The sequence below is a fragment of the Epargyreus clarus genome, unplaced genomic scaffold (assembly GCF_041222505.1).
Source record: "Epargyreus clarus isolate Ecla_fem2 unplaced genomic scaffold, WU_Ecla_fem_2.2 ptg000032l, whole genome shotgun sequence".
Classification (NCBI taxonomy): Eukaryota; Metazoa; Arthropoda; class Insecta; order Lepidoptera; family Hesperiidae; genus Epargyreus; species Epargyreus clarus.
Window position 1 is genome coordinate 7,894,557 of NW_027332237.1, and position 15,353 is coordinate 7,909,909.

A 15,353-nucleotide genomic window follows, 5' to 3' on the forward strand; every position below is an offset into this window, starting at 1 on the left:
AGTAAGATGCATCAATGTCAATAACTAACACAGACAAACGAATGCACCAGACTCCTACTCGAGACATATTTTTTTATTATCTTGTAAGCCTTCATAACAGATTGTAAGGCTAATTATATTTTTATATAAAGTTGTCTGTTTTTTTTTTTAAATAAGCATTTATTGACGTCATTTTATTTTTTGTCCTTTTTAGAAAATCTCTTTATTTATGCACAAACAGACGGACAGATAGCAGAGGCTTAGTAATACACATAAAAACTGGTTTTATGTGTGGGTATCGCTCTAAAAATAGTCGCTCTAATAATTAGCTTCAAAGGACAATTAGGTTAAAATTATACATTAGTTTAAAATTATACATGTATTCAATTTATGCACATGTATAAATTTGAAGTCTATTTGTGTTCTTCGTCTACGTTAATTAAACACATATTTTATAAGTTCAAGCGCGTTACTTCCATAGAAATAAATACCACTATAATTATCATCCGTTGACTTAGATTTTCTGTGCATTGTCTTATTCTGACTTATGTACTTAAAATATGACAGCATTATGAAAACAATTATTATTTCTACTTTTTTAATTCAAAAAAGGATTCTCCTTGAAATAGATCCCACGCGTCAATTATTTATCGATAATATAAAAGATAATTATGAGTTTTTAATAACGAATACAATTTCTGGTATACAATCAAAAATAAAAAGATACGTAGAAGTGATAATTGAGTTGTTCAAAGATATTTTCCCAGCCGAGTATCGAACCCGGAATCTTCTAAGGTTATTATTGCAAACTACCATTTTAATTTCATGGAAGAGCACAGGTCTTTTCCACAAACGGGAAAGATGGTGAGCATTAAAAGCTGTTGTGTTCTGGTTTGAAAGGTGTTTTAAGAAATGCTGCTGTGTTGTGGTATGAAGGGAGATATACTTATTCCAGGCGTTCAAACTTAGTCCTCAGGGGTAACAAAGAGTTTTGAGCCGACCTAAGGGAACACCTTACCTTGACTTTATAATATGTCCAATGTCCATGGGTGGCATTAACCACTTCCATCCAATTCTATACCATCAAATTACGTACAAAAAAGATCAAAACCAAAATAAAATCTGCCCAAAAACTACACAAGTCTAACCACTTAAATTCTAACATTTAAAATTAGCAACTCATTAGCAATAACTCGGGAACCAGCGAGAACTAATTAAAAACGCGTAATGGTTCCTCGATTGGCAGTTCCCAAATTAACTTTACGAGCTGATTAGAAGAAACAGGAAATTGTTGTAATTAAATTAAGCCTAATGGCTTGGCCACTTGGGAATTCTTTCGATTTTGGACACTCCACGAAGTCTTTTTTTATTTATATTTTTTATAATATAGGAGTAGCAGACGAGCCTGGAGTCCATCTGATGGTAAGGAGTCATGGAGTCCATCAAATGTAATCAACATTTAATTTAAAATCTTCCCTTGATTGCATTTTTCAATTTTTTATTTTATATTCAAAGATGTTCTTAATGAACCGTTCCAATAAAAATCATTAAAGCAAGCAAAAGAGTTCATTTACGTGTCTAATTTCAAATTAATTTTGAACCAACAATAGGAAGAACTTCTCAGTAACTTTACGAAGGGCCGATTGGAGGGAACCGGAAATCAGCTGTAATACAAAAAGGCCCTTTGTTCGTGTAACTCCTTGTTCGAGTAAAAGCGATGAAAGAATGATGAAATATTTTACATTATAATAGCAGACCCGGCAAACGTTGTGTTGCCATATAAATAAAAAAATGATAAGGGTGAACAACCCTTATCACTTAGGGGTATGAAAAATAGATAGTAACCGATTCTCAGACCTACTGAATATGCATATAAAATTTGGTGAAAATCGGTAAAGCCGTTTCAGAGGAGGTAACTAACATTGTGACACGAGAATTTTATATACATTATATATTTTAATTAAAACGTGGTAAAACTTATGGTTCAACCGCGGAGGTTACACCGTCACAAATATTTCTATTACTTTGTAGTTCGTGCATTTCAATAGATGGGTGTTGATGTCGGCTAACTTCAGATAGTTACCCAGTACCCTTAGTATGAGCTTTTACGTTCTTACAAAAATGACTGTTTTTGTATTTGTTTACGTATTACCCATACATTTCCTATCAGTTCTGATACAGTCCGCTAGGAGCACTAATTGGAAATATATGGGCAAATACGTAAACAAGTACAAAAAAGTCATTTTTATAAATACGTAAAAACTCATACTAAGCGTACAGTTTTATATGGAGTGAGTCACAGGTGTATATGTACGGCAGTTACTAATAACTATCAGTTGGCCTACTAACTCGTTTTCTTCAATGTTAACAAATGCATGTGGTCGAATGTAAAAACTATTAAATAGACAAATTTTAGCGATTTTTATCAATATCACAACAGGTCGGAGTGCATAATCAATTTACTTAATCGTTTATTAATGCCCAAATTAATGATTGGACTTTCAAATTAAATTAATAAACAATAGCGTATTATTTGCATACATATATTCTTTCCATCATTTTCGTTACATAAGGTTTTTATTTTTTTGTCCGGAAAAAAACAATATTTTTTACAAGCACTTTACCAAATAGTCTGTAGCTATTTGCGTATTATTTTCTTTATTAAATTGTAAGGTTTTCATTTGTTTGTCCAATAAAACAAAAAAAATATATATAGATTCTGTGCACTTTACCAAATAATCTCTAGCTATTCGCGTGCTTTAGAACAAGTCACTAAGGCCCCCAAATTATTTGTTTCAAGTGGCCTCTTTAAGCGATTCCGGGACCTTTTTTTGAGCTCCGAAAATTTTTATTGTCTGACCGTTAGAATTGACCGTTAAAGTGTAATGGGTTTCATTAATACCAATTTTTCGGGAAAACAGCCGGTAAATTACAATGATGAAGGGTTTTTGAAAGGGAAGTATTCTTTCACTTTCATTTATTTTTCTTGGGCCGAAAAATAAATGGGTATTTTTGGGTTATTAAGAAGTTACTTTTGAGTTTTGGGGAAGTTTTTTTTTATTTAGAAGTATCAAATGAGCATACAGTCAGCTGTACCCTTATAAGTTTTCAAAACATCCCATAATTTACATTTACTCAATTCATCATTCTGTTCCTTTTGCTTCGGCAGACTGAGTAAACGTAACAATAAGTAAATGCTAAAGACTTTTTGTCTGCCTCACATGTTCGCAAAAAAGAGAGACAAAACATAAAGCGCCATTTTGTCAATTTGGACATTTAATGTTATGTTACTGATACTATAGTTCTGATACAATTTGCTAGGAGCGCTGATTGGAATTTGTTTGGGCAAATACGTAAACAAATACCAAAACAGTCATATTTGATAAAACGTAAAAAGTCATGGTAAGGGTACTGATGGTAAGTGGTCACTGCCACTCATTTTTTATAGGATAGTAGTAGCAGACGAGCACGCAGTCCAACTGATGGTAAGTGGTAGAACCCTTTGTGGTTCGACTCCGGCGGCACCACCGCCACAACTATTTCTACCTAATAACACAGTGTTAGGCGCTGCTGTGTTCCGGTTTGAAGGGTGTGGTAAGGGAGAGAGACTTTTATCAGACGTTCCAGCTTAGTCCTCAGGGGTAGCGGCGCATCTGTGGCCGACCTCAGGTAGGAATATCTAATCTTATCTGGGGATCATTACAGATGTCTATGGGCGGCAGTAGCCACTTACCATCAGGTGGACTGCATGCTCGTCTGCTACTCCTACATTATAAAAAAAAAGTGGCCACTGCCGCTCATGGACATCTGTACCTAAACTGTAATCAGCCCTAGATTAGATTCCTCGAGGTCGGCCACAGATGCGTCACTACCCTTGACGGTAACCTGGAATGCCTTAGAAAAGTATATCTCCCTTACCACACCCTTTAGTTTTAAACCTGCGGTCCGTACGCCCCATAATAACGTATTGGACCCTAACGAAGGTACTGTCAGCTACACGTAACCGAGATTCCAACATTTCCAACCTTTGAGAAGGGTTGCAATAAAACTTCTAACTATTACAATTAATTAGTTTAACTGTCGATAAATTTTGGTTATCGAAGGTTTTTTTTTTCTATGTTTAAAGCGTAAATGTCGTTTTAATAGGCTTTATTATAAAACACAGTTCCTAGTGGTAAATGGTTACTGCCGATCATGGAAATCTGTAACCAACTCTATAGGTAAGCGTGTTCTACCTGCAGTAGCAAGTATATTTTATACCACTCACATCAACAACCCATTACTGTCTCACTGCTGGGCACGGGTCACCTCTAATGAGAAAGATTAGGCCATAGTCCACCGCGCTGGCCAAGTGCATATTGGTAACTTCGCATACCTTTGAGATTTGATTTTTTTTACAAATTTCACAGGTATGCAGGTTTCCTCACGATGTTTTCCTTCACCGTTTAAGCAAGTGATAACTAGTTTCTAATACGCACATAATTTTGAAAAATCAGAGATGCGTGCCCGGGATTAGAACCTCGGACCCCTCGATCGAGAAGCCGAGTTTCTTAACCACTCGGCTATCACTGCTTCTACTTATACCACTATTGCATCGCGCTGGCAGAGTTATGACGATGATACCTCGGTCGAACTATACTTATTCCACCACGTTTCTACTTTCATAATATTACCTTTGTATGGACACACCAAAAGAAGTGTACATAAACGCCCAAACCATACCCATACCCAAATCATATTGTAAATCTAAAATCATGTCTGATAATACCTACCTAGTCAGGAATTTAACGGAAGAGACAGCATATCACACCTATAGTATTACCGGACAGTGTTTTTAGGGTTCCGTACCCAAAGGGAAAAAACGGAACCCTATTACTAAGACTTCGCTGTCTGTCCGTCTGTCCGTCTGTCACAGGGCTATATCTCCGGAACCGTAATAGATAGACACATGAAATTTTTACAGAGGAGGCATAACAGTGGCCGCTATAACAACAAATACTAAAAATAAAATAAAGTTAAATATTAAAGGGTGTCTCCATACATTTGGTACGGAAGCCTCCATGTACGAGTTCGACTTGGCGAATTATTACTATTACTTTACACTTTATAAGCTTTGTACACAAGCAATATCTTTTACACAATGTAAAATTAATGTTTGTAATGTTCTAGATAACATAAAATTCATGAATATGAAATTTCCCTGCTCGGATATTTAGCTGTTTAAGTTTAATAGTATCATAAGTCTCTCCATGTTGAGAGGAGCACGTTTACACTGCTTGTGTTATCGAAGGTGCTTAGCGAAATAAGCAATACCTTGTTATGGACAGGGAAATATTTTGAAGGTGGTAGAACCCTTTGTTATTCGACTCCGGCTGCACCACCGCCACAACTATTTCTGCGTAACAACAGCAGTGTTAAGCGCTGCTGTATTCCGGTTTGAAGGGTGTGGTGAGGGAGACAGATTTTTCCGAAGCATTCCAGCTTAGTTCTCTGGGGTAGCGGCGCATCTGCGGCCGTCCTCAGGTAGGAATATCTAATCCTATCTGGGGTTGATTTCAGATGTCCATGGGTGGCAGTAGCCACTTACCATCAACCTAACCTTGGCCTAAAATCCTCTAACTCGGCAAACCGAAAATCGAAATTTGTCAATTGTTTGTAGGCAAAAATTTACAATTTAGTAATAACGGACATATGACTGTTAAACATAACATATAAATCAACAAACATCCAAAAATATCTTAATTTTTAAACAACACTAACGTAACACCGCACTCGCCAAGTTTCAAGTTCTTTCAAACTAGTTATTAGGAGCGACGCTATTGTTGAGCCGATATTGTGTATTCCGATCTCGACCTCGTTGGGCTGATAGCGCTACTGCTATTTAACAAAATTTGATAGAAGATAACGTATAATTTAACTAATATGCAGTCATTATAATTATGTTTAGACTAAATACGAAATTACGAGGAAACCTGCTGGAGAGTTCATCAAAAATATTGATCAAATTTCAAATCTGTGTAAACTCTAAAGTCGCACTTGCTAGCGTAATTGATAACCGAATTTTCTCATTCGCGGAAATAAAACTAAAACAAAAATCACGACTGTTTAAAAATATACCCTTTTTCACACCCACAATTTAAACGAATTAAAACTAGTAAAACCATTTGGACTGTAGGGCATAGCAAAGAATGAGACATAGATACATGCACACATTTATACGCTCGAAAAACAAAATCCTTCTGAATCAAGTGACAAAACGCCTAAAAATATCTTAATTTTCAAACAGCACTAACCTAACACCGCACTCGCCAAGTTTCAAGTTGTTTCAAACTAGTTATTAGTAGCGACGCTTTTGTTTAGCCGATATTGTGTATTCCGATCTCGACGTCGTTGGGTTGATAGCGCTGCTGCTATTTAGCTGAACAAATTTAATAAAAGATAACGTATAATCTAACCGATATGGGGAATACATAATTACAGTGTAAGGACTAAACTAGCTGCAATAGCTTAACAAGTCTAACAACAGCAATCTGTCCAATTTTTGTCCGCTAGAATCAGTCAATTCTAATAGGCATTCAATTCTAATCAAAGGTCAATTCTAATCGAAGGTGGTAGAACCGTTCGTGGTTCGACTCCGGCGGCACCGCCGCCACACCTATTTCTAATTGATAACAGCAGTGTTAGGCGCTGCTGTGTTCCGGTTTGAAGTGTGTGGTAAGGTAAGGTAAGGTAAGGGGAGACATACTTTTCCGAGGCGTTCCAGTTTACTCAGGGGTAGCGGCGCATATGTGGCCGACCTCAGGTAGGAATATCTAATCCTATCTGGTTGATTACAGATGTCCATGGGCGGCAGTAGCCACTTACCATCAGGTGGACAGCATATCTATTCGACGCGGATTTTTTTTGTTATGTATGACCAGCGACTCAAACACCATTGTTTGCGGCTAGTTTCACAGGGGGTCCCATTTCGAAATTTGAAAATATTCGCCAGTTTTCCCGGAAAATTGGAAAAACCTGATTTGCGTGTCAAAACAGCGTGTCCAATATGTCCGAAACAGCGTATCCAATATGAGCGCCCACTTCAGAAATATGTACTAAACCAACATTTATTTGAATTATTTTTTACTTTGTAGTGACATAGAAGTTGGTTTTATTTTTTTGATATTTTTTTTAAAGTTATATGTTAATACACGTGTGAAACAAAATAATAATCCAATTATAGTCAATTTGCTTTATAGGTAAAAAATGTGAAATCTTACTCTCCTCTTTTACTTCTAGAGGAGGTTCATACCCAGTGAAATAAATATTTGAAACTGGGGATATTAGAAACTGGATGGGTGACCTAGTAGCTTAGTTTTATATACTTCTGTGCTTACACAATTTTATGATCATCATATTTTATACTTTAAACTGGCACTATCGTAAGAAATGCTACAAATGCCACGAAAATTCCTATTCGAATGCTTAGGGATAGCATTTCGGTTTGCCGGTCTATACTTATGGGATTCTATAAGCATAAATGTTTGCAAACCCAATTTTTCGAAGATAGCCAGAGGCAAGGAATTCTCGTAAATATGCAGATAATAGGACAACGACGCTGTTTGCCTAATACGATGTTTTTCGGTTCGAAATATGTTAAATTCAACTATCGTTCGGTAGAAATGGCTGGGCGATTTCGATTTCATTTTCAATGTGGGATACCAATTATAGAATTGCTGTAACACAAATTCTGGCCAATTGAAATGGGACGGTTTTTTGTAGACGGCACTGTTTTTTTTTTCATTAATGTGTAGAGATAAAATATATTTAAATTTTCTAATTATTATTAAATCTTAAGTAATTCGACATACTATTCTAACTATAAAACTCAATTTCAGGCCCAACTAATAATAATAATTAAGTAATTAATTTAAACGTTAAATAAACATTTCCATTCCCTTAAAAAACTTTTAATGTGGCTTTATACAATTTAGTTTTTTAAATTGCTGCTCGGGAAAATAACAACATTCTGGCTTATATACATATCAGAAGAACGTCGTATTCCTCAGGATTAGCATATGTTATTGGTTTCACGGACAACCTCATTTTTATAAAATGTGGATTTTAGGTGTCCATGAACGGCAGTGACTGCATGTGTGGATGTATGCTCGTTCGTTACTTCAATCTTGTACAAAATCTCACGTAACATTGTAGCACTTCCTTCTCCTTGTAGTAATTTTAGTTCAGACCATTCTGAGCACATTTAATTCAATGATAGTATCTATTACACACCCGACAATGCTATAAAACAAAACAATCCTATCAACAAATCTAATCCAAACCAAAGCCATATCATCTCTGATTCAAGAAAACTAAAAGTCGACCCGCGTTCGTACAATAAACCCAACATTAAAATACGGAAGAATCACCCCATTTCAGCTGACGTCAGTCGATATCAAACACATTATCCCTCGATAAAACAAAACGACCCACGTATACGTAACGAATTTACATAAACGAATACGATTGAAAAACTTCCTTGCACGCGGTACTTTTTATGAACCCATTTCTGCCTCATAACAGCGTAACGCAGCTGTGTTCTGGTATACAGGGTGTAATAATACCGATTCAATGATAAGGCGTTTTAACCAAGTCTTTTAATACAGCAATAACTTCTCAAACGTCTTAAGGTAAGTAATAAACAGTGATCTCAAACTAGGCGAAATATTCTAGAATTATCTATCAAAATATATAAATTTTTAGGTACATACATATGTTATATATTGCTAAATACACACGTAAGTAGATAACTTTATGAAATTCTTTCTGCCTCATAACAGCGTAACGCAGCTGTGTTCTGGTATACAGGTTGTAATAATACTAACACTATAATGAGGCGTTCTAACGCAGTCTTGGGATACAGCAATTCTCAACAAATATCCTAAGATAAGTCATAAACGAATACGATTGAAAAACTTCCTTGCACGCGGTTCGTATTATGAACCCATTTCTGCCTCATAACAGCGTAACGCAGCCGTGTTCTGGTATACAGGGTGTAATAATACTGACACTATAATGAGGCGTTTCAACGGAGTCCAATAACTAAGTAAATATCATAAGGTAAATCATTAACGATAATCTCAAAAAGGTAAAATATACAATTTATATATAGATACTATTTAATTTACCAATAAAATGATAAATATAAATAAATAAATAATTGTGTAAAATGCAAGTCTGGCTACGCAATTCTTCCACCACAAAAAGTTGCGAGATATAATGTAAAATGAAGTCGGTTATTTTTTTCAATACCTATTAAGAATCATCATCTATTCAACAAGTTTGTTATTAATTGTGTAACTAACAAGAATGAATATTGGCTGAATCAAGATTCCCTAGATGTGAACATCCATCTATAAGCCCTCTATTCATCATTTAGAATTTATTGGCGACATCTAGATCATACGACTATTTTCTACAAAATGTATCCTACTTTATTACGTTATAGATTTATCTCCAGACCTTAACATACTGTTAAATTGAAATTGATTACACGAAATACTCAATATATAATACAAGGAATATTATAGAAATAACTAGATTTTGCCAGTGACTTCTTACGCGTAGATCATAATGTACAAACAGAAAATTCAAATTTATCCAATAATAGCATTGTTATAAACGGTGTTTCATCTTGTCTAAGCAGAAAGTGAAATACAAAGTTATAGAGCAGGCTTCAAAATTGGAGGATTTTACTCTCAATCATTCAATCTTGATAGCCCATTCGGGGTGAAATATCAATATCCTTTCTAAATGAGTACCTACGTCACAAGAAGAACCAATTTTCATGCTTCTAACTTCAGTAGTTTAGGTTGTATGATGATGCATCAATCAGTTAGAACAAGTGTTTAAGTACACAATAAATGCCACCCAATTTATGATTTTAATTTGTCTCTTAAAATATGAAAATACGGTTTTATAATTTCACTTCATTTAGGTCTGTTTCGTATAGATTTTAGATCATACAAATTCAGGCAACAAAAATTTGCCTAAAATATATTCCAAATGTCCACACATATGGACATATTGGAAGAAGTCATTTTTCATGCTTATATATGGTTCTTTTTGGGTAACTGGGATAATACTTACCCACAATCCCTTTAGGTATGTTTCTAGTACAAGCGAAATAATTATTTTTATTCATTTATCGTCTCTCTGTTTTTGACTAATACAACTATTTATATAAATACGACAAGTCATATGAGTTATACAATTTCATATATTACTAGCTGACCCGGCAAACGTTATGTTGCCATATAAATAAAACAATTTTAAGGATGGACAAACCTTATCACTCAGGGATATGAAAAATAGATAGTAGCCGATTCTCAGACCTACTGAATATGCGTATAAAATTTCGTGAAAATCGGTAAAGCCATTTCGGAGGAGTACGGTAACTAACATTGTGACACGAGAATTTTATATATAAGATGAGATGAAGTGAACCATCAAGATGAGATAATGTTGACATCCGATATACTCAGACAAACATAGGTATAAATAATAATGTTTCGTGGGTGCTATCAGCACCCACAAACATTCAGACCTAGATAAGAAAACAATCATCAACTAGATTTCTGTCAGACCGCTGTGGTGATCGCTCCGTCAAACGGTAAACGTATCTACTACATCTATCGTAAAATAAAAAGTCCATATTAATATTTTTAAATTCGCTCATTCCCTCGCTCGCACTAACACCATACCTTTCGCGTATCCCACGGTACCTTTTATCAAATCGCCTGGCATCCATATTTATTTCAATCTATTTCGAAAAGGCCTGAATTCATATAGCTTCGCGAGTTGTCGAATTTTATTTTGGACTTCGCTCTCTATGGATGTCTAATGTTTGTTTAAATGTTATGTAACTTTGTACTTGTTTGTTACTTTTAGTTTTTGTTTGAAAGATAGAATCCTTAGTGGTTCGACTACAGAGGCACCGCTGTCACACCTATTTCTGCTTAATAACAGCAGTTTTAAATGAAGCTGGGTTCAAGTTTGAAGGGTTTGGCAAGGGAGACATACTTTTCTGAGGCATTTCGACTTAGTCCTTATAGGTAGCGGGCAGCGGCGCATCTGTGGCCGACCTCAGATACAAAATTAATCTTATCTGAGATTGATTACAGTTGATCTGTTCTAGGCCTGTTTTTTGAACTTAAATTCCCATAATATTACATTTCTACTAAAACAAACGAACATTTTTGGGACAATTCGCATATATTTACAAAACCTGTTGTGAACATACATATCCGGATTTAAACGAAAATATAAATAAATCCCCAGGCCTTATCCGGTTACCCGTTCAACGAACTTAAGTCCCAAGGGATCAGTATTATGTTTTTCATTAAACAACTATAATTAAAGTGTAATTTTCTCCCATAATTACATCAGAGGGTTGTAAACTTCTAAAGCTTGTAAAATTTTGACGACGCTTAGCATAGCGATCATCATACTGATGTTCTGGTTTGAAGGGTGTGGTAAAGGAGACATCATTTTCCGAGGCGTTTCAACTTAATCCTTAAGGGTAGCAGCACACCAGTGGCCTACCTCATATAGGAATATCTAATCCTAACTGGGGTTGATTACTGATGTCCATGGGCGGCAATGGCCACCTACCATCAGTTGGACTGCATGCTCGTGTGCAATTCCTATATTATAAAAAAACGTAATTCTCAACTTGACAATTATCTTAACCCCCACTTAAGCTACAGAATCCAATAAAATAAATACAATTACAGGTCCCGGATTAAAAAAAGTAACAACGACCTCCCAATCTCTTATTAGGACGGTTCCCGAAGTGTATTACAAGGCCTAATACACTCGCGATCAACGAAAAGTATACACCTAATCGCAATTTACTGTTATTAAGATCGTACTGGGAGAGATACCCAATTTGGGAAACGGTTGTTTTAAGGCATTATAGGATGGAACCCGAATTTCTATACGAAACAATACAATAAAAATATTGTAAAACAATACAAAGTATGTTGTGAAATATAAATGTAATATGAGCTCAACTATTTTAGTTAACGATGATATAACTCTCAGTGTTTCGACCCCGGTGGCACCATACCTATTTCTGCCTAATACAGCAGTGGTAAACGCTTCTGTGTTATAGTTTGAAGGGGGTGGTAAAGAAGACATAGTTTTCGTGGAATTCCAGCTTAGTCCTCAGGACTAACGGTGAGAATATTTAATCCTATCCATGGGCGGCATTATCATCAGGTGGACTGGATGCTCGTCTGCTGGATACTACCATATGATAAAAAATAAAAATAAAAACACGACTTGACCAGCGTGGTCGACTATGGCCTAATCCTTCTCATTCTCAAAGGAAACCCAGCAGCAAGACATTAATAGGTTGTTGTTGAAGACGATGATGATAATCGTAGCATCTTTAATTAAAATATGAAACCTTAAAAGTAGTGTTACGTTTCTAATTGCAAATTTTCCGCCATCTTCATTCTGATTTCGCAAATAAACGTCGTCTGTGGATTTGGTTTCCGTTTCCGTCTTGAATTAATGTGTTTTCTCACTGTTTAGTTTGCGTCTCAATTGCATGTCTGGGGTCGACATCCTCTATAGACTTCGTAATAAAAACCTTTTTCTTAGGCTACATTTTAATTTATTTTAAGGATTTTTATCATATAGAAGTGGCAGACGAACATGGCCACCTGATGGTAAGTGGCTACTGCCGCCGATAGACATGTGTCATCAAGCCCAGGTATGATTAGATGTTTCTATCTGTCGTCGGCCACAGATGCACTGATCCCTAAGGACTAAGCAGGAATGCCTCGGAAAAATATGTCACTCTTACCAAACGTTTCAAACCAGGACACAGCAGTGCTTATGGCTGTTGTTATTAGGTAGAAATAGATGTGGCGGTGGTTCCGCCAGAGTCGAACCACAAAGGGTTCTACCATCTACAAATATCTTCTTTATAATTCAATGATCTGAAGGTAGTGTTAGTGCTGTGTTTCAGTCTAACTGGTAAGATAAGGCAGAATTATTTAGTAACAGTGTGTCTTGCAACTTAATCCTGAAAGCTATCAACTCTGTGGCCGACTTCAGATCGGCTGATATCATCAGATAGATCTGCTGTATTTTGAACATCACATAATATCAGGCTATATGCCTTCTACTTTATGTACTTAGCCTTGTATGAAAAGATTATCATCATCAAAATCAAAAATATTTTATTCAAAGTAGATCCTGTACTGAGTTATTGTTGAACGTCAATAATCCACCTCCACTTTACAAGGTTAGTTATAGAGAAAAGCGGCGAAGCTGCACGACACATATCTTGTAAAAAAGTTTTATCTACAATAAAAATATATATATGAATTAATAATATTTATTTATTTTTATTATAAATTCATAAAAAAACGATCTTTGAAAATTTTATGATAAAGGTGAGATAAGTTCTCATGTAGGTTGTCTGATATTTTTCTATTGTGCTAAAATTATTACTTGTAATTGTAACTGTTAATTCTGATTTTTTTCTGGCATTCATTACGCTAATAAAACCAAAGATCTATTTAAAGATACTTTATTGTCACCATTCGTCACTCGACGGTTTCCGTACCCTTACCATGAGTTTTCAAAGCATCCCACAATTTTATGTTACGTTTACTCAATCCATTATTCTGTTCCGTTTGCTTCAGTACACTGAGTAAAAGTAACAATAAGTGAGTGCTCAAGTGACGATGAACGTTTTGTCTACCTCACATGTTCGCAACAGAGAGAGACAAAACATAAAGCGCCATTATATCAATTTAGACATTTAATGTTACATTACTGACACTATAGTTCTGATACAATGCGCTAGGGGCACTGATTGGAAATTGTATGGGCAAATACGTAAACAAATACCAAAACAGTCATATTTGTCAAAACGTAAAAATCATGGTAAGGGTACAGTTGCTAAAATAAATGTTTGCTCTCCGTCTAGTATTTGCTTCCCTGAAGTTATCTTCCCGGTAAAGTTTCTCGATACTTTTTGTAATCGTTGCAAGGGACCTGCTTGCTGCGAGCTATTTAGCTGATCTTAAAATTACTTTTCTATTAAACTTTTAATAGATATCTCTTTTTATTTTATTTGTGTAGATGTTTCTTATTAGTATTTGTGTAGATATTACTTATTATTTATGTAGATATCTCTTTTTATTTTATTTGTGTAATATTTAGTAGATGTTTAGTAACGACATTTTTGACGTATAGTTTCAAGCCTTGGCAAAAAATAATTTAGGTTCAGAAACCTTACAGATCTTAGGTATAGGTATTTTAGTAATTATGTGAGCATCTCACATGCAACGATGTTTGATTTCATTTCTTTGCCAAGAAATGAGTTCAGTATAAATTACACCTGGCACTTATAACAAAAACACAATGATTAAAATTTTTGTCCGTGTCTTTGTCTGTTTGTTCCGAATAATCTCCGAAACGGCTGTACCGGCCTTGCCGGTTACTTATCACTAAATACTATCCTACTATACTACTACTACTACTACTATATAATATCCTACTATAAAGAGTAACTTTGGTAACTTATATTTAAGAGAAATAATGAGGGATTCGCGTATAACCAACAATTAAATCTTTAGGGAATTTACAATCTTATATTTTTTGTTTTTTAAATATACCTAAAAGTAGCAGACGAGCGTGCAGTCCATCTGATGGTAACTACGCTAACTACGCTACTGCCGTCCACGACATCCGTAATCAACCCCAGATAGGTTTAGATATTCCTACCTGAGATGGGCCACAGATGCGCCGCTACCCCTGAGGAAAAAGCTGGAACGCCTCGGATAAGAATGTCTCCCTTACCACACCCATCAAACCAGAACACAGCAGCGCTTGACACTGCTGTTATGAGGTAGAAATAGGAAATATACGCGGCTGAAACCACCAAATACAGCTTGTTCAATATAAAATGAATCAAACACCTTAACACACACATTAACAATGATTCCGTGATCTGTCACGGGGCCAACATTTTGTCCGGCGGTGTACATCTTCGGGTCCGTTGATATATTGTGAGGCAGGTTTTGAAAAATGGCTCCGTAGATTTACCACTTTGTTTGTTTTCTCAATGAAATATCGGTAGAAGGCTTTATTCGACTAACGGAAATTACATTACCTTGCTTTGTCGTAGGTAGATATATTGTGGTATTAATCTTGGAGACAATAGATAGGTAACCATTTTATACAATTTGCACGGTAAAATTATTTATTCAATATTTATTACAGACTAAAATATACCAATGAACATCCTTATTAATAATCTGCTATTACGTATGCCATACTGTATTTCGTAGAACAGCTAGCGACTATGTTCA